Raw genomic sequence first — 20,509 nt, forward strand, 5'->3', positions numbered from 1 at the left:
GCCCATTTCATCTCCTGTATGCAAGGTTACCGTGAAGCCCTCTGGACACTTTCTTGCCCTTCGTACTGCACAGTGACGATTCTGTATAGGAGACTGTGTCTCGCCGAAGAAGCCCGTTCAATAGCTCGTCTTCGTACTCTGGCCTCGCAAAGTCGTTCGAAAGAGCGATACGACGACCGTCACGTACAAGTATCGTTGGCAAAAGGTGACTTGGTTCTTCTTTGCACACCGCATCGCAAGCGTGGATTGTGCCAAAAGTTCTTGTCACAATATTCAGGCCCATTTGTAGTCGTCGACCGCCTGAGCGAACTCACTTACGTCACAGCTCGCTTCCTGTGCAATGGTCGGCGATCAAGCAGAACTCAGCTGACTCATATTGCTCGCCTGAAGCCTTTCTACCCTGCTTGTCCATCCTGACTCGCCCCACAGGCTTTGTCTGCTTGCGGGGAAATGTAAGGGATACGAAAGGCACGGACAAGAAGAGAGAAGAGAAGACGAAGAGAACAAAGAGTTTGAGAGGCCGGGCTGCGCTATGATCACGCTACGATCATCATCCATCACCTGTAAATAAAACCATTTCTTCGCAACTCTTCGTAACAAAATTTTGACAGTGATTAGCCCCACTGCTAAGTTCCCCGAAGCGATCCCATGTAAAGAACTTAATTCGGTGGAGATAGTTAAAGTGCTCCTCTTGATATTCACGCGAGCTGGTTTTCCCGCCAAAGTGCAGTCCGACCAAGGCACTGTGTGTACTAGTGCCCAAACTACGACCTTTCTAGAACGATGTGGGGCAAGGCACATTCATAGCTCAGTGTACGTACTATCTGCAGTCTGATTCCGTAGAGATGCTACACTCTATTACAAAGCGCGTGTAAAGGGCATTAGGCTTCGAAAGGAAGATAAACTGGGAACGGTGCTTGCCTGCTACCATGTTTGTGTTGAGGATTGCGCCGCATTAAGCAACTGGTTTTTCGCCAGCAGAGATCCTATACTATAGCCACTCGCTGTGATCACCACTGCACACGCTCCGCGAATCATGGGAAGGATATGGGGAGGACCTAGTTGTGGTCGAGTACATACTTAAGCTACCAGAACGCTTAAGCAAAGTGCAGAAGTTGTCAGAAGAGGCCATGTCTAATGCCCAGCATCGGTCCAAGGTGTATTACAACCGGACAGCCAGGACCTGTCGAGTTGAAGTCAGCACTAAGGTAATAATTCTGCGACCCTCGCATAAAAACAAGCTCGAGGTGCAGTGGGAAGGTTCCGCAAATGTGGTTCAGAAACTGTCTGACACAAACTACGTTATAAGCTGGCCTGGAAAGTGGAAGATACAACAGGTTTATCACTGTAATCAGCTCAAGCCTTACAGAGAATGGGAAGCAGTTGTATGCATGATGGTAAACGTTCCCAAAGAGATTCCGGTAGAGCTTCTGGTGCTCGTGTCAGTCACTAACGGAGAGGCTGGGGAAAAACTAATTATGGAACTAGTCTCTAAAACGCAACTGGAGCCTCAACAAATGATGGAGTTACAGGAAAATCCCGCAAGAGTTTCAGGACTTATTTGTAGGTAGGCCAGGAAGGACATCTGGGCTGTCCAACGGGCCCGCGACGCGGCGGAGAGGCTCGACCTCTCTGTCCCGACGTGGGAGCGGCCCGCTGTGCGCTAGTGCATGCCCTAAAGGACCCTAATAAAGTTTTTCATCCATCCATCCAGGAAGGACATCAGTTCTTACACACAATATCGAGCTCACTCCAGAGCTGGTATGTTCAAAGGCTTTTCAAGTGTCACTGTGCCAACGTGTCATTATGGATGTGGAGGTGAGAAAAATGTTGAATCTAGGTGTGATCGAGCACTGTGAGAGTGTTCACACTTCGCCTTTGATCTTAGTTGAGGTGCTAGGCAAAGAATGGCGCCCTTGCCTAGATTACCACAAGTGAAACGCAATCACTAAAGATCAGATTTATCCTATACCAAAGATCTAAGAGCACAGTGAGAAAGTTAGTAGCACTTGATTCATTTCTACCCTGGATCTAGTTCAAGGCTACTGGAAGGTTTCACTCGCAGAATGGGCTAGCAGATATTCCACCTTAATATCTCCATTAAGAACATTCCGCCCTAAGATCCTAAGCTTCAGTTTGAAGAACGCACCGTACTATTTTTTAAGCCTTATGGATAATATGTTGCGAGGACAGGAAGAGTTCGCCTTGCCTTACTTACATGATGTCGCGATATATTCTGCATCCTGGTCAGAGTATATGCAACATCTGAGGGCAGCATTGGCCCACTTGCGTGAAGCAGGCTTAACCGTCAAGGCACAAAAATGCCAAGTGGCAGAAGCGGAAGTGATCTATTTCGATCATGTAATCGGACAGGGCCATGGCTATTCCTCTAATCTAAAGGCGGCTGCAACATGAGATTTCCTGCAGCTGCGCACAGACTGGCATCCAATATTTCTTAGGGGTCGCCGGGTACTACCAGTGGTAAATCCCTAGGTATTCTGAACTATTTAGTGCTCTAGCTGATGCTCTCCAAAAAACTGAGCCACAGAGTGTCCTCTGGGATGAAAAAAAAAGAAATCCTGTTTTAACGCCCTGAAGAGTGCACTGATGAGTCAGCCCATTCTAAGATCAGTGGACTACACAAGGGGACTTGTGGTTCAATGTGTTCTGAGCGAGCGAGGCATGGGTATCATACTATGCCAAAAGGGAGAGAGCGAAGAGGAACACCCCATCTTTTACACAAGTTCGAAACTCACTAGTTGAGAACAAGCATACAGCACTACTGAGAAAGAATGCGCATGTCTCGTATGCACTGTTCAAAAATTGTCTTGCTATCTTGTGGGCTCGAGGTTTGTCATCGAAACGAATCATTGTCCTCAAATGGTTGCAGACGTCTTCCAAAAATGCCTGTCTCCTGCACTGGAGTCTTTCTTTACAGCAATATTCTCTTTAGATACGCTATAAAAAGGGGACTATCAATGACAATGCCGATAGCTTGAGTCGAAGTCCCTAGAACGAGAACCAGCCTCAAACGTTTCCCACAACTTGGGTTCTTTCTTCCTGATGTAGAATTGGAAGGGTCTTATATTGTTTCACGCAATTGGGTTGAGCCATGTCTTGTCAAGCATATAACCAGTTCATGTATGTATCTAGTGCTGCTCTAAGTCCAGTAAGACTGTCCCTTTTGGGTAAGGAAGCGTGGTGCAGCTCAGCAAGAATTTGTCTCGTGCTTGTTGACTAAGTGGCTGAGCTTTGGTGTAGTTCTGTCAAGGCGTGCTATGAACGAGAAACTGCTGCAGACCGTTCTGAGGCATCTAGACCTGGACCTAGACGTTAGCAACATGGGAAAACGGCTACAGTGTTTCGTGCTGCATAGAGCTGTGCAACAATCGACGACAACCACAAGCACCGACCAGCGTGATCCCTCTGGCCAGCGGATGTTGTCCCCTAACCATCAGGATCTGCTGCGGCAGGGCAGTCTGTTATGGTTCACTGTGTGCAGCGATGAATGGAATAGATGCCAAGCGCTTGAGACTATGTGCGCAATCGTCACGCTCATCAACATGAAAACACTTTCTTTTCCATCGGGTGTGTGCGATGGGATTATTCACCAGTTCAAATCCTACTCTCCTTTGTCCTACGTTCACCCCATCTATGGCAGGGAGTGGTTGCTCTCTGAATTCCTGCGAGTGGGTTGACCAGTGTGTTGACCCAATGTGACCTACGCTCCCCACAGCTACACCAGTGAGTGGGATTTCGCCGTATTCTTCTGTGTGGGCTGACCAGTGTGCTGACAAAGCTTTCTACCAGGAAGCAAGCAGGAATGAGGTTGCCCGAATGGAGTAGGGCATAAGAAGGCCAGCAAGACACCACGGACACATCTTCTCTGCGCGTGTGTGCAGGAGATGCACGCTGAACATTTTTGTACTTTTTTCTTGGAGCGCACCACTCACCCGTATTGATGTATTAACTTCTGTTATTTGTTTTTACATTATCTGGTCTTCGCTGCCAAACCCTCTCCGATGGTCAATCTGGTTCGAGCTCCAAGCAGACACTGTTGCCGAAACCCCATCTCCGCAACAACAGTAACCAGCTCGTGACAACTGGTGGCAGGCATAACAATAGCGTCATGTTTTAATGATCATGTTAAAAGGTCTTTGATAGGATATCACACAAGTTCATGGTAAAACTATGAAACCTTCTTAAGAATGATAAGATATTACAGTGGCTTGACTCTTATCTTTTAGACAGACCACAGCATGTTAAAATAGGAGCGCTTAAGCCATCCTTGCTGCCAGTCTTATCTGAAGTCCCACTGAGCTCAGTTCTTGAACCGTTCCTTGATATATATCTAAAAGGTCCCTTACCAGGCCCCATTGCAAAGGTTGGTTATACACCGGAAGCTGTAAAGTGCCATCTCAGAAGCATTTTACCGAATAATTTTTTCAGATCGGTTCATTATTGGAGGAGACAGAAAAAAATTAATGGCCCTGTTATCATGCAGTCAGGAGGCGAGTATCACGGTCAACCGAGACACTCGCTCCCTCTGCCTCTAGTAGCATTCCCAAGCGGTGCTCCTTCCTTGTCTTCTCCCCTACCAGAGCCGAGAGACATACTGCAGCATAAGCTCTACCTCCTTTCTTGTGCCTTCCACTTTGGATGACTAGTCATGGCAAGTGAGGAAACACGCACATCAATGAAGAATGTGTGACTATGGTTGGGAGCGTGCTGCCTCGAGAGTGAAAGAGTGTGGTGTTTGCTTTTAAATTTCAGTTGTTTTCACAGCATGCATAACGCTTTGCAGGCATGACTGCCGGCATGTCATGTATGCACTACACTTGTTTGCTACAGATGGCAACACCTGGTAAGAGGCCCTTTAAATGACCTGTCATTCAATTCCCCTGCCATTTCTTTACAGATAACTGTGTTTTCTATCACAGCACTAAATCCAAAAATGACCAGGTTATTCTTAATAACTACTCAACTGCAGTGTTTGACTGGTGTCGCACTTGAGACAAGAATATTAATATTTTAAAATGTGCACACATCACTATGACACGAAAGAAACAATTATTTCATTTTAAACATCAGATAAACAACAAGAAAATCACACCAGCTAGTTAAATCAAGTATCTAGGCACATACAGCAGTTCAAATTCAAGTTAGAGTGCTCAGCTGTATGCAAAAAATTGTAGCTGCTAAAGCACCAACTGTAGCACTGCATGAGTAAAATAAAATTGGTTGCCTACACATTCCTTATACATCTGGCTCTTGAATATACTGACACTGTTTAGGACCCATATCTAAAAAGTGACATCCATTGTATAGAAATGGTGCAAAGGCCCTACAATTTATCTAATACACCTATGGTAGACATGATGATGATGATATGTGGTGTTTAATGGTGCATGGGCCAGGTATGGCCAAAGAGCACCACAACAAATGGTAATCTTAACGATGTATTGTTCATGGCATGGACAGTGAATTCATCATGGTAGAAGTGACATGGCTGTAAAAGGGCCTAAAAACTGCCGCTCTTAATGGCATAAAATATCATCATCATCAGCCTATATTATGTCCACTGTAGAACGAAGGCCTCTCCCTGTGATCTCCAATTACCCATTTCCTGCGCCAGGAGATTCCAACTAGCACCCGCAAATTTCCTAATTTCATCATACCACCTAGTCCTGTCGTCCTCTACTGCGCTTCCCTTCTCTTGGTACCCATTCTGTCACCCTAATGGTCCAACGGTTATCTACTCTACGCATTACATGACCTGCCCAGTGCCATTTTTTTCTCTTCATGTCAATTAAAATGTCATCCATACCCGTTTGCTCTCTGATCCAAACCGCTCTCTTTGTCTCGCACAGTTATGCCTAGCATTCTTTGTTCCATCGCTCTTTGCACAGTCCTTAACTTGTTCTCAAGCTTCTTTGTCAGTCTCCAAGTCTTTGCCCCATATGTCATCACCGGTAAAATGCACTGATTGTATACCTTCCTTTTCAATGATAGCGGTAAGCTTCCAGTCAGGAGCTCACAATGTCTGCCGTATGCGATCCAACCCATTTTTATTCTTCTGTGAATTTCCTTCTCATGGTCAAGGTTCCCTGTGATTAGTTGACCTAGGTAAACATACTCCTTCACAGACTCTAGAGGCTCATTGGCGATCCTGAATTCTTGTTCCCTTGCCCGGTTATTCATCATTACCTTCGTTCTTCTGCATATTAATCTTAAGCCCCACTCTTACACGCTCTCTGTTAAGGTCCTCAATCATTTGTTGTAACTCGTCCGCAGCATCGCTGGATAGAAGAATGTCATTGGCAAACCGAAGGTTGCTGAGGTATTCGCCGTCGATCCTTACTCTTAAGCCTGCCCAGTTTAATAGCAGCTTGAATATTTCTTCCAAACACGCAGTGAATAGCATCGGAAGGATTGTGTCTCCTTGTCTGACTACTTTCTTTATAGGTATCTTCCTACTTGCGTAGAATTAAGGTGGCTGTGGAATCTCTGTAGATATTTTCCAAGGTATTTACATAAGCAGCCTATACTCCTTGATTACGCAACGCCTCTATGACTGTTGGTATCTCTACTGAATCAAATACTTTTTCATAATCTATTAAAGCCATATAGAGAGGCTTATTGTACTTTGCGGATTTCTTGATAACCTGATTAATGACATGGATGTGATCCATTGTAGAGAATCCCTTCCTGAAGCCCGCCTGTTCCCTTGGTTGACTAAAGTCCAGTATTGCCCTTATCCTATTGAAGATTATTTTGGTAAATATTTTATATAATACTGGGAGTAAGCTAATGGACCTGTAATTTTTCAGTTCTTTAATGTCTCCCTTTTGGTGGATTACTATAATGTTTGCATTCTTACAGTTTTCTGGGAGCCTTGCAGTTAACAGACATTTCGTATAAAGAGCCGCCAGTTTTTCAAGTATTATGTCTCCTCCATCTTTGATTAAATAGAGTGTCATTCCATCTTCTGCCGCTTTTCCCCATTTCATGTCTTGCAAGGCCCTTCTGACCTCATCTCTAGTTATAAGAGGAGTTTCTGTATCCTGTTCGTTATCGTTCAGAATGGATTTCTCCTGAGTACTCTGGGTAGTGTACAGGTCAGTATACAATTCTTACGCTACATTTATTATACCTTCGAGATTGCTGATAATACTACCCTGCTTATCTTTCAGTGCGTACATCTTGGTTTGTCCTATGCCAAGTTTCCTTCTCACTGATTTCAGGCTGCATCCACTGTTTACGGCTTCCTGAGTCTTTCTCACGTTATAATTTCGAATATCACTTATTTTCACCTTGTTGATCAGTCTTGACAGTTCCACGAATTCTATCTTATCTCTTGAGTTAGACACTTTCATTCTTTGTCATTTCTTTATTAGGTCCCTTGTTATTTGGGAGAGCTTGCCTACTGGTTGTCTTGGCACCTTGCCTCCCACTTCAGTTGCTGCCTCTGAAGCCAGCCTCATTACAGTTTCATTCAATAGCTCTATGTCATCACCATCATCTCTCTGTTCTAAGGCTGCAAATTTGTTTGCAGGTACCAGCCTAAATTTGTTTGCTTTTACCCTTACTGCCTCTACGTTGACCTTTCTCTCTTCAAATTGAGGTGAATCCTAGCCCTCACTAACCTATGATCACAGCACTCTACCCTACCTGACACTTCTACATCCTGTGCCACGCTGGGATCAGCATAAAGTATTAAATCTATTTCATTCCTTGTTTCACCATTAGGGCTTTTCCAGGTCCACTTTCTGTTGCTATGCTTCCTAAAAAACATGTTCCTTATTCTCAGCTTATTCCTTTCTGCGAATTCTACCAGCACCTCTCCTCTAGCGTTTCTAGAATCAACACCATAGTTGCCAATTGCCTGTTCACCTGCTCGGTTTTTCCCCAGTTTTGCATTGAAGTCACCCATTACTACTGTATACGGAGTTCGTACTTTTCTCATCGTTAATTCAACATCTTCATAAAACAGATCTACTTCCTCATCATCGTGACTGGATGTTGGAGCGTAGGCTTCTACTACCTTTAATCTATACCTCTTATTAAGTTTTACTACGACTATGGCTACCCTCTCATTAATGCTGTAGAATTCGTCAATGTTGCCCGCTATGTCCGTATGGATTAATAATCCTTCTCTGTATTGCTTCTTGTCAGGGAGACCTCTGTAGCAGAGGACATGGCTGTTATTCAGCCCCGTATAAGCCTCACCAGTTCTTCTAATCTCACTAAGGCTGATGATATCCCAAACAACGCCTGACAGTTCCTCAAAGAGTCCTGATAAGCTAGCGTCACTCGACAGAGTTCGGCTGTTAAAGGTTGGCAGGGTCAATTTCCATTGGCGGCCTGTCCGGACCCAGGGATCTTCAGCACCCTCTGCTACATTTACAGGTCTGACTACCGCCTTGGACAGGTGCTCCGCAGCTGCTGGGGACTGAGGGCCGTGAGTTAATTGTAGATATCATTGGGGAGGTTGTGGCTGAATACTGCACCAGGGAGGCCAATTCCTGTTCTGGTAAGGGAGTGTCTTTGTTCAAGCTTAGTGGGCCTTGCTAATTTGGTTGTACCTGGACTAGTATAGCCCCACTCGCTCTCGGCACCTTTCGCCGGTGTCAGGCGCCACTCCAAGCCTGCAGATGTAATGCACTGGAGGATGTCATACACAGATACACCATAAAATGTATAGGTATTATGACACTGATTAGTTAGGGATGTGGATGATGGCAATTGTGTTTTGGTAAAAACATATGACAATGAAACAACAGTGACAGTAGAGCTTCAAGAGGGCCCTCGAATATAATGGCTGTTAATCATGTGTTAGAGTTAGCAGGCCAAATGATTTTCAGGGTGTCGGTTTCGCCTAAGAAATCTAAATCTATTAGCAGTTTAAAAAACGGTTCATCGCTCAGAAAAAATGCAGGGTGAACAGGTATATTCTCCCGATATGCAGAAGGAAAATACTTTTTTCTCTCTATTGCTATTGCAGGGCACTGAATAAGAACGTGGGGAACTGTCAGACTATTGCCACACTTACTACAAGTCGGAGGATCACCCCTACTCAAGAGCTAAGAGTATCGTGTGTCCCATTCTTAATTCGCAAAGGAGTACTTCCTTGTACCGTGCTGTTTTCTCACTTATCCAGTTCCCTAGTTTTGGTTTTATCATGTGGAGCTTATTCAATGTTTGTGTCACTTTCCTTGCCAATGACTCCTCAGTTTACAACGCAGAAAAGACTTTAGGTATATGGCAGGGATGGGAACATTACCATCTTTGTCACTAAGACTCACTGACGTAGCGTTTTCGTCAGCAGCTACATTGCCTTTTATACCTCTGTGGCCAGGTACCCAGCATAAGATAATCACATGGTTGCACATATATGCAGAGCACAACAAGCTATACAGCTCATTCAAAACAGAATTCTTATGTTTTCGTAAACTAATTGGGGTTCTCCAACACTTAATAAATCTGTGAAGACAACAGCCTTAGCGACATTTCTGAGCCTTGTGTGTTTAATAGCCGAAAGCATACGCTTCTGCCGTAAAGATACTGGTGTGTGGGTTTAGTGCCCCAGATGTTGAAAATGAGGGTCCGTGAGCTGCGTAAACAACACCAGCAAGAGACTTCGAAGCATCTGCGTAAAATTCATCACAGGAATACTTCTCTTTAAGTTCAAGAAAATGTGATTGTATGTGAGCCTCAAGTGCTCGTTTCGATATTTCTAAGAAAGAGATGTCACATTGGATAGTTTGCCACTCCCAAGGTGGTGGAAGCCGAGTAGGAGCTATCAGGACATTCTCTATAAAAGGGACCCCTGTTTTTTCTGAGAGTGCTTTCAACCAGAGGGACAGAGGAGGCAGGATACCTGGGCAGTTACGGAACAGCTTGGCCATGGAGAAGTCGTGAATAATTGAATGACATGGATGATCCACAGCCGATTTTATCTTCAAGGTATATGAAAAACTTAAATATGTCCTTTGGTAGTATATTCATTACATTCGTCATAAAGACTTTGCACAGGACTAGTCCTAAAGGTGCCTGTAGCAAGGTGGATGCCTAAATGGTGAATAGGATCTAGCATTTTCAGAGTACTAGGTCCAGCAGATTTATAAATTATAGACTATGGCTCCATAAAATAAGCGTGTTAATCTTAGACTTTTGTACATATTTATAAGGCATCTCCTGTTGCTTCCCTAAGCTGTGTGTAATAATAGCTTCAGCAGATTCATAGTCTTGAGGCACTTTGCCTTAAGGTACTTCAGGTGTGGCACAAAAGTTAGCTTACCGTCTAAAAGGATCCCTAAAAATTTGTGTTCATGACTCAGATAACCGTTCTCCATTGAGATCTATTACGGAGTTAGCCAGTATACCTTTCTTGTTAGAGAACAGGATGCACATACTTTTTTGAGGGTTTAGTTTAAAACCGTTTGCGTCCACCCACTTAGACAGTTTATTTATGCAAAGCTGTACTTGTCGCTCGCAAATACTTAGATTAAATTATTTTTAACCTATCTGCATGTCATCCACATATACAGAATAATACATAGTACGTGGTATGGCAGTCTGGATAGAGTTCATTTTGACAATATATAGAGTGCAGCTCAGCACACTACCTTGTAGAACACCAGCCTCTTGCATAAATGGATGAGACAGAATGTTGCCAACTATAACACGAAACGTGCGATTGGAGGGGTAACTCTCAATCACATTCAGCAACTTGCCTCTAACTCCCATTTCAAACAGATCAGGGAGGATTCAAAAGTTCCAGGTTGTGTCGTATGCCTTCTTCATATGCAAAAATACTGACAAGAAAAACTGTTTCTGGACAAAGGCATCACGGATATTTGTCTCGATGCAGACAAGGTGATCTGTTGTGGATCTACCTTCCCTAAAACCACACTGTAAAGGATCGAGTACCATCTTGCTTTCAAGAAAATGGATGAGGCGACGGTTAATCATTTTCTCAAATAGTTATAGACAACTTGTCAGAGCTGTATGCCTATAACTGCTAGGTAAGGAAGGGTCCTTGCCCTCTTTGAGAATAGGGATTACGATTGCTTCTTTCCAGGCAAACGGAACGTAGCCGGGGGCAAACATGGAGTTGAAGAATGACAGTAGCATTTTTGGTTTTTGGGGTATAAGTGGCTGATCATCTCATACATTATTCTGTCACTTCCTGGAGCAGACTTGTTGCAGCAATTCAGTGAGGCCTGGAATTCAGCCATCTTATATGGACGATTGTATAGTTCATTGGATGTGCCTTCATTGGATGTGCTCAAAATGTGCTCCTAGACAATCTGCCTGGTCCTCAAGAGTGTCTCCTTGTGTATTTACCTAAGTTAAAGGATGAGTTTCGCGGCCTTTTATTTTGTTCAACCCGTTCCAGGCTTTTCGTTCGTCTGTATAGGAATTGATGCTGCTTATGGAGTTTTCCCAACTTTCCCATTCAGTGCAGCGCATTCTCCTACCTTGCGACTTGATCGCCTTGAAGTTAATTAGGATCTCTGTGGTTGGGGAGTTACGGAGGAGATTCCAAGCTTTGTTTTGCTTTTTCCAGGCTTCCTTGCACTCCTCCTTCTACCATGGAATACATTGTTTCAAGGGCAACCCATCTGTTTGGGGGATGCATACTGATGCAGTATTAATAATGAACACTGTTATGTATGCTACTGCATCGTCTCAACTAAGTTTAAAGATATCATTCCAGGGCAGCTGTGTTAGTTTGCAAAACTTCATCAAGTCAGCTGAATTAACTTTCCATTGAGGAACATGTGCAGGACACGCAGCTTGTTTTTTAAAGTTTAAAATGATGGGGAAGTGATCACTTCCATAAAGGTTATTAATGACATCCCACTCTAGATATGGCACAATTGTACTGGACGCTACGCTTAGGTCTATGGAAGAAAATGTTTTGTGTGTAGAACTGTACAATGTTGGCTTTTTCTTGTTTAGCAAGCAGGAACTTGAAGAGAATAGGATGTTTCCTATAAGCCGTCCTTTCGCAACACAGCGAGAGTCGCCCCACAGTGTACTAGGCATGTTTAGATCACCGACAACTATGTAAGGGTGATGGAGCTCATCAATAAAGCTTTGAAATGTTGTTCTAGAGAGTTGATAAGTTGGGGATATGTATACAGACGTGATGGTAACTAGTTTACTGAATAGCACTGCTTCGATAGCAACTGCCTCAACAGGAGTTCAGAGTTGCAGTTGCCAACAAGCAATGCCTCTGTCGACTATTATTGCTACCCCGCCAGACGATGCAACAGCATCGCCTCAGTCTTTCCAGAAAATAGCACATCGCCTGAGAAAGTTTGTACAGATTTAAGATATGTCTCCTGAACACACAGCACCTTTGGATTGTATTTGTGTAATAGTTCTTTGATATCATCGAGGTTGTGGATCAGACCTCTCATGCTCCAGTGTAATATTTGTGCATCCACATTGTGTTTATGTGCTGTGTGTCAAGAGGAGCCAGTTGGCTTATGGAGCCAGGCCCCGTGATCTGGGCTTTGTCTTTCTTGGAGCAGTCAGGAGAAGCACGCCGCTCCAGAGGCGCTGAATGTGCCGCCTGGCTTGTGGTTGTGTCCATCGACTCCTGGGAGCCGCTGAACTTCTGCTCACTAGGGTGGGGTGTTCTCAAGGTAGGTTTTGCCTCGAAAAGCAGGGCCTTGGAGGCCGCCAAACCAGAGGTCGACGGCCCTCCATTAGAGATGGCGCAGCAGCACTCGCTGCTGTTGCCTGGGGGCACTGCCATGGCCACTCTTTGTGGGCTGATGCCCCAGTCATCATCATCATTTATGGACCCTTAAAAGCCCCTGTTGGGGTATTACATAAGGGGGGAGCATACATAAGAATAATAATATTTGGGGTTTTACGTGCCAAAACCACTTTCTGATTATGAGGCACGCCGTAGTGGAGGACTCCGGAAATTTTGACCACCTGGGGTTCTTTAACGTGCACCTAAATCTAAGCACACGGGTGTTTTCGCATTTCGCCCCCATCGAAATGCGACCGCCGTGGCCGGGATTCGATCCCGCGAACTCGTGCTCAGCAGCATACATAAGAAATGACTACATGACTACATACATGACTGAAGTAAGAAACAATAACATTCAGAAGGGTAAAGAATGTGTAATAAAATGAATGTCGAACACAAAAAGTAATAAAAGCACTAAAAGAAAGTGCGATGTAGTAAAAATAAGTAAAATCCATTAAGCACCAATACTCAGAAAGTTCGTTAGTATTTTTCTAACTTGGTAGGGTTACGTTTGATTACTAAGCGGTCCGGTAAACTATTCAATTCTGCAATAGCTACCAGCAAAAAAGAGCTGTTGAAGGATTTAGTAGAGCCATGAAGACGTTGAATACTGAGGTTGTTTGAGAGACGGCGTGAAGTACGGTTGGGTGGCAAAAGAAGTGTGTCGCGTAAATGCAGGAAATTGTAATAGAGCTTTTGAAAGAGGCATAAGCGTGAGATTTTTCGGTCATGTGCTAATGATTAGATGTGAAGGGATGATTAGATGTTTCTAACACTTAGCTGATAGTCGTACTGGGATGTAATAAACCGGGCTGCGCGATTTTGGACGGCTTCCAGTAGCTCAACAAGGTACACTTGACGAGGATTTCATATTGTGGACCCGAATTCCAATTTAGTACAGATAAATGTTTCATATGCTAGTTGACGGATCACAGGGGGTTATGGTGATAGTGACCGTCTTATGAATCCCAGGGATCGATTAGTGGCAGTAACCAGATTTTGGATATGTTCTGACCATGCAAGCTTGCTAGTGAAGGTGATACCAAGGTACCTGTATGATTGAACCAGCTCAATAGGAAGGGAATGCAAAGAGTAAGAGTATGAAACGAGAAAGTGTTTCCGAGATGCACGCATGAAGTTACATTTTTTGACGTTTAGCTGCATGAGCCACTCTGTGCACCATTCTTCAATTGTGGCGAGGTCACACTGTAAAAGCAAGTGATCATTGTGGGAGTTTATACGGCGGTACAGCACGCAGTCATCGACAAAGAGTCGGGTGGATGACGAAATACCAGAAGGGAGTTCATTAATTAAAATTAAAAACAAAAGGGGTCCAAGGAATGAACCTTGAGTACTCCAGATAACACTTCGGTGACTGTAGAGCGACAATGTCCAATCACTGTAAACTGTGATCGGCTAATTAGGAAGCGCTGGATCCAGGATGTGATTAGAGGATGGAGACACAAGCTGTTCACTTTGATCATTAGTCGTTCGTGAGGTACACGGTCAAAGGCTTTCGAAAAGTCTAGATAAATTACGTCTGTTTGGAAGAGAGAATCAAGGTTTAAATGGAGGTCAGTAGTGAATTCAAAGAGTTGAGTTTCACATGAGTGACCTAGTCGGAAGCCATGCTGGTTACAGAAAAGGAAAGAGTTAGCTTCAAGATGAGAGGCAACATGAGAATACATTATGTGTTTAAGAAGTTTGCAGGCAATACAGGTGAGTGATATCGGGCAATAATTTGATGGATCAGTTCTGTCACCGCTTTTGAAAACCGGCTGCGGTGTCACCCCCCTACGTGCTGCACCAGCATATCCTGCGGTATGAAGGAAAAAAATACGCTTTCGTGCTTATTGAAAAGAAATGTTCTCCTTGATTTTGAGTGTAATTATTTCCTTTTCTCTCTTCCAAGAAAGACACTACCGAGAGTATGCAGGGTAGTCACCCTCGCAGTTTGCTCAGTGGGGTGTCTCAGTACAATTATCAGCAGGATGCTCGTGTGATGCACTCTTTGCACATGTGGTATGGCCCCGGCAGCTCTGAGAGCTGTAGCCAAATCACTGGCACGTAAAGCAGCAGCACAGATTCAGAATGTAGGGTCTAAGTTGGATTTTCATACAGCCTGTTTCAATATATTCTGGTAAAGTGCTTGTGCAGAATAGCAAAATTAGGTGTTTAGTGGGGATGTGCTCTTCCTTCCAGTCTTCAAGCAGCTCGCTTTCACTGAAGTCCAGGAGATCTTGTTCAGGTACGCTGCGTGTACTGTTCAAAGAACGATGCGGGTTTATCGAGATGGGGGTACTATTAATTTCAACAAGTCCAGATAGTTTCTCGTACTGTTTCTTGTCACTAACTTTGAGCAACAGATCACCGCTGGCCATATTCATGACCTTGTAGCTGGGACCTAGTTTTTCAGTAAGACACTTAGAGACAACAAATGGCAATAGAGTTCTTCTAGTTTTATCAGTCCTTTCACAACTTAAGACATGGTATGTTGGGTAAATTTCTTTGGTCTGGCCGAAAAGTTTCAGGGAGTCATCGGTGCGCCCTCTCTTGGAAAGAGGGCAATCAGGGATTTGGGGGAATGATTAAAAAGTCATCAAAATAAATGTCACCTCGGTAGCTATGCCAGCCGCCCACCACCGAACCCAACAAGGGGACACTACAAAGCCCAAAAGCAACAAAGATGGCAGCTGTACATAATCACTATAATCTAATATAAGATACCCAAGGTCGGATAACTACACCAGGTTAACCCTTGCCACCAGGAAATTCGTAAGTGAGAAGAAGTGAAGAGGAGACAGGAAAGATTGAAAGTGAGACAGAAAGACTAAGATGGAAGAGGACAGCAAAAGGCGACAGCCGATTTCCTCCAGGTGGGTCAGTCTGGAGGTGCCGTCTATGTGAAGCAGAGGCCAAAGAGGTATATTGCCTTCGCCGGGGGGCCTTAAATGTCTGAACACCCGGCATCAGCTCAACACCCAGGATCCCCCTTTCTTCAGGCACGACCCTCGCGAGCTCATGTACGTGGGATCGCAACACACCAAACGCCTGCTTACACAGACGCCCCTGCGGGGGATGGTAGACATATGTCTGTAACTTGCGCGCTCAATCTGGACTGCCCTCACTAAAGCCATTTCACAAACTTCATTGGCTACAAGTGTTTTTAATATAATCACCAACAGAACAAAACTTGATTTTAATTCTACATTCAGTACAATACAGCCTGACAGACTTAGGGCAAACATGAAAGAACATTGAATGAAAGCAAATGCGTATTCTTACTGTTTTTTTCTGAGAACAATATCATAACAGAACTACCTTCCTCGTGGTATAGCATAGGTGACATCACAAGAATCCTATTTATCGGTTACAACTAGTCTTCTGCAGCGTTGGAATTTACTTTGTTTTGTTTCCTTTTGTTTATTGAAGTGCCTCATGTGCCTGCAATCATATTCAGCTTGTTTAACTTACTTTTGTTATGCTTGTTACTTATTAGTCTGCCAGTTAGTTTATTATTAAACTCTTTGATGCATTGATGGCTTGTATTAATTTTTGCACTTATTCTTCATAAAGCTGTAAAACTAAAGCATAAAACTGCCAAGAGGCTGCTGGCAGTATTGAACAAACAAATAAATAAAAATGTGCACTCACACTCGTCAGCGCTCACTCCATTCTTATTCATGGCCACTCATAGTCACCAATGCTCACTCACGTTCATAGTCACTTTCATACAGACTTATTGGCCCCGACTCGTGCCGATACTCACATCTACTCCCACTCACTGGCACTCCCTCATGCACGTCCACTAACAGTCCTCATCTCTCTCTCTCTCTCTCACGCGCATGAATCGCGGGCAAAGCGAGTAGGAGTCAGCAGACTCATGAGTGAGTATGCTGACCTATGCATGTTTGTGGCCAGCACTCCTCCAGCAGCAGCCAGCATAAACAATGAAAATGACAGCCACTGTTTCAGCCTTTTACAGGCATGATCAGTTGATTGAATTATTGTTCAGGGACCATAAATCTCAGCAGCTGCGCAAAAAAAATTTGCACAGGTAGCACTAGTGGTGCAAGGCTGGAGTCAACAGTGGAGCTTGTGATCACCTAGCTTTTACGTGGCTTGCCTAAGTTTGAAGGTTTTGCTAAGTTGTTGGTAGGCTTGGCTAAGTCTACGTTTAGCGGGGTTATGGTAGGCTTGGATAAGTTGTTTCTAGGTTTTGTGAGGTTATGCTAGGTTTTTTTAAGCTTTCTCGGCGGGCTTGATGCTGGAAATTTTTGAGCAGTTGCAGGCGAAGATCACTTCACAGCAATGTCGAGCATTCAGGCGCCAACTCTCGTGTTCCCTGGACTGAAACATGAGATCCTCGACTTGGCGTAGCCTCTTCTCAGCCACAGCTACGACACGGTGTTTTGGATCAGCTTGGTGGCAACGCATCGCTTTTCGCTTGATAGTACAGCGCTCTTCTCGGTAAGCCGCTTCAGGCGTCCGCACTTCCTTCGGTCTTCCCATGGTAGCAGCACGTACGCACAGAGTAAAGGAGGTGAGAGCTGTGTCGCCGCTGTTCCGAGCTTCTACTCACCAGTGACGCCAAGACTCCAACCTACGAGCATGGGGTGCGAGGAGGTTACATGGCTCGGTGCTCTCGCAGGTGGTTGCTAGGCAATGCAAGGCAGCGCCCAGCTGGGCTGTGTTTTCTGGTAACGCTCCACAGTGGAACTAAAGCTTAAACAGCTTCACTGTTAAAACAAATTTCTATGCCTTGCAACACTCTGTTGCAGCTTGATGCCCTGAGCCTTTAGATGTGCTCAAAAACCACATCACTGCGACATTCCATCTACAACTTCTCATGCTTGCCATACATGTACGCCTGATACACTGCAGCTTTGAACATGCCATTATGCGACTAGTGGCGAGCCATGAAATTGGCTGGGTAGAAAAAGCTCTTCACATTGAGTTACACTGTCACCAGGCTGTAAAGCCTCTGTCGTTTGGTTTGTTTGGGAAGTCCGACTTCATTTCTTACTTTATTTGGGTGTTTACAGGAATTCACAGGAGTTGAGGGAATTTCCGATGGTGAAGGGGCACAGGTAATTAAGTGAACACAATGACTACAAACACTCAACTAGGCAATTTACTTATAGGGAGTGTCAGGAAATGTGAATTTGCCACATAAGCATGTTTGCCAGCAGTCGAATGGCAGCCAGTGTCAACATGTACTAGAATTATAGTCAGACTCAGTCATGCTGCTAATGCTTGCAGCTAAATTAATTTATAGTGTGATTTGTTCAGGAGCCACAGTTCCAAGTTCCGATCGACAAACACCACAACAATCAGCCACTGCAGCTCTGAACATTGTGCGAGTTCAGTATATAGGTATTTGAAAGCACTCCTTGGGAAGGGGTCAGACAAGGCGACACAATCTCCCCAATGCTATTCACTGTGTGCTTGGAAGAAGTATTCAAGCTACTAAACTGGGAAGGTTTAGGAGTAAGGATCGATGGCGAATAGTTCAGCAACCTTCGGTTTGGCGGTGACATTGTTCTATTCAGCAACACTGCGGATGAGTTACAACAAATGATTGAGGAACTTAACAGGGAGAGTGTAAGAGTGGGGCTGAAGATTAATATGCAGAAGACAAAGATAATGATAAATAACCGGGCAAGGAAACAAGAGTTCAAGATTGCAAGTCAGCCTATAGAATCTGTGAAGGAGTATGATTACCTAGGTCAACTAATCACAGGGAACCCTGACCATGAGAAGGAACTTCAAAGAAGAATAAAAATGGGTTAGATCGCATATGGTAGACATTGTGAGCTGCTGACTGGGAGCTTACCGCTATCATTGAAAAGGAAAGTATACAACTAGTGCATTTTACCAGCGCTGACACATGGGGCAGAGACTTGGAGACTGAAAGAAACTTGAGAACAAGTTAAGGACCGCACAAAGAGCGATGGAACGAAGAATGCTAGGCATAACTTTAAGTGACAGAAAGAGACCGGTTTGCATCAGAGAGCAATTGGGTATAGACATCAAGAGAAAAAAATGGCACTGGGCAGGTGATGTAATGCGCAGATTAGATAACCGTTGGACCATTAAGGTGACAGAATGGGTAGCGCAGTAGAGGACGGCAGAGGACCTGGTAGTGCAACAAAATTGGGAAATTCGCGGGTGCTAGTTGAAATTGGTTGGCCCAGGTCAGGGGTAATTGGAGATCGCAGGAAGAGGCCTTCGTCGTGCAGTGGACATAAATAGGCTGATGATGTGAACAGTACAGGCATTCCACATGACACTTTGCCTCTTTTTTGATGGAAGGCATGCTGAAAAGCCTTCATGCACCAAGTTCGTCAAAACTGCGACCGCAGCGCAGATACTCTGCGGAACAGGGACTCGCATTTTTTACTACTCGAAATACCCATCCTATGCAACATGAAGTGCATGCAACAAAATTTTAGAGGCCCTGATTGTTGGACTAGTTGGTCATGCATTCTGACTGCAGTAGCCTAGCTCAAGGTGGCTAGACGACGCGAACAAAAATGAGACGGCGAGCGCTAGTCCTTGCCTGTCTTTGTTTGTCCCTCGGCTGGTTTGCGCAGCGCTACGGCAGACATGTCTTCACGTGGACGATGGTCTCCAATCTAAACAGCTCCTGGAATTCCTGAGCAGAATTTTGGGTTTTGTGCTTCTAGAAATCGTCGAGTGCCGCATGGAAGCTAGGCGCATGACCAGCGCTACCTGGCCTTCATTGGCTGCAAGCACAGCGGCAAGGCGTTCGACATTTTTCCGAACATGCAAAAACATTTCCTGCAATATCTATCCAGCTCAATTGGGCGATCATCAGCTCGCCTGCGTTCTTCAGGGAACTAGGTGCAGGATGACCTGCGGCATTCAACAACCGGCCAAGACGTAGGAGAAGTGCAGTCCACTAGCCAAAGCATATCAGCAGGCATGGCGATAAGCGTAGGCATATTAACACCAAGAAGCCTTACGACAGTGCCTTGTCCTCCACAGGGGCTGGTCTGCTAGGGCCTCAGTTCACCTTCAAGTTTCTGCTGCGCCGTGGCGAGCCGGGAGGCGAGCCAGTCCCGGCGCTGCTTGAGGAAATGGATGCGCAGGCTTTTCAGCTTGTAGCCCAAGCCGACGCCCAGCAAGAAGGAAACAAAAAGCATGAACGATAACTGCTTGCCACTAAGCGTCACTGACATGCCGCCGTTCGTTCGTTAACGATGCAGACAGCTTGCCGACTACCACGGTATGCCCGAGAATGCCTCGAAGGGACCGGGAAAGCTGTCTGCTTTCTGCATGCCGTCTGATTTTGCTACTTGGCTTGGCTCGTTGGTGCACTGAACTACGCTCTCCTCAACGTTACTAGACTAGGTTCAGTTGTCAAACTCTCCGTAGGCGCCATACATCGCGGGTGGCCCCTTGTCTTGGTTTGCCGCCAGAGGGCGGGAGCAGCGCAAGTAGCTCTACGCGGGCGCAGCTCTGCGTTGGCGAAGGGGCTTGAGTCCTCAGACTTCGCAACTTACGTACTCAGCAAGTGTTTTCACCGATGTGACTCGAACCCACGGTCGTTGAAACCTGGACCTTTGGTGGTGGCAACGAATTATATAAATAGATGAACTAATTTATTCATTAGTGAATTAAGAAGTACACTAACAATTATTGGATAACTTTTAATTAATAATGAATTAACTACGCATTACCTAACTGGGCGGATTTATAATTTGAATA

General features: G+C 44.8%; 1 protein-coding gene across 1 annotated transcript in view; it reads right to left on the reverse strand.

Annotated features, from left to right (window-relative positions):
• Positions 1-20,167, reverse strand: part of LOC139048167 (isoaspartyl peptidase/L-asparaginase) — a 470,184-nt gene extending 450,017 nt beyond the window's left edge. Inside the window, exon 1 of the mRNA XM_070522723.1 lies at positions 19,765-20,167. The gene's annotated coding sequence lies outside the window, so the exon portion shown is untranslated. The remainder of the gene's footprint in view (positions 1-19,764) is intronic.
• Positions 20,168-20,509: the final 342 nt, after the last annotated feature.

This window comes from Dermacentor albipictus, chromosome 7, assembly GCF_038994185.2.
Source record: "Dermacentor albipictus isolate Rhodes 1998 colony chromosome 7, USDA_Dalb.pri_finalv2, whole genome shotgun sequence".
In the NCBI taxonomy this organism is placed as follows: Eukaryota; Metazoa; Arthropoda; class Arachnida; order Ixodida; family Ixodidae; genus Dermacentor; species Dermacentor albipictus.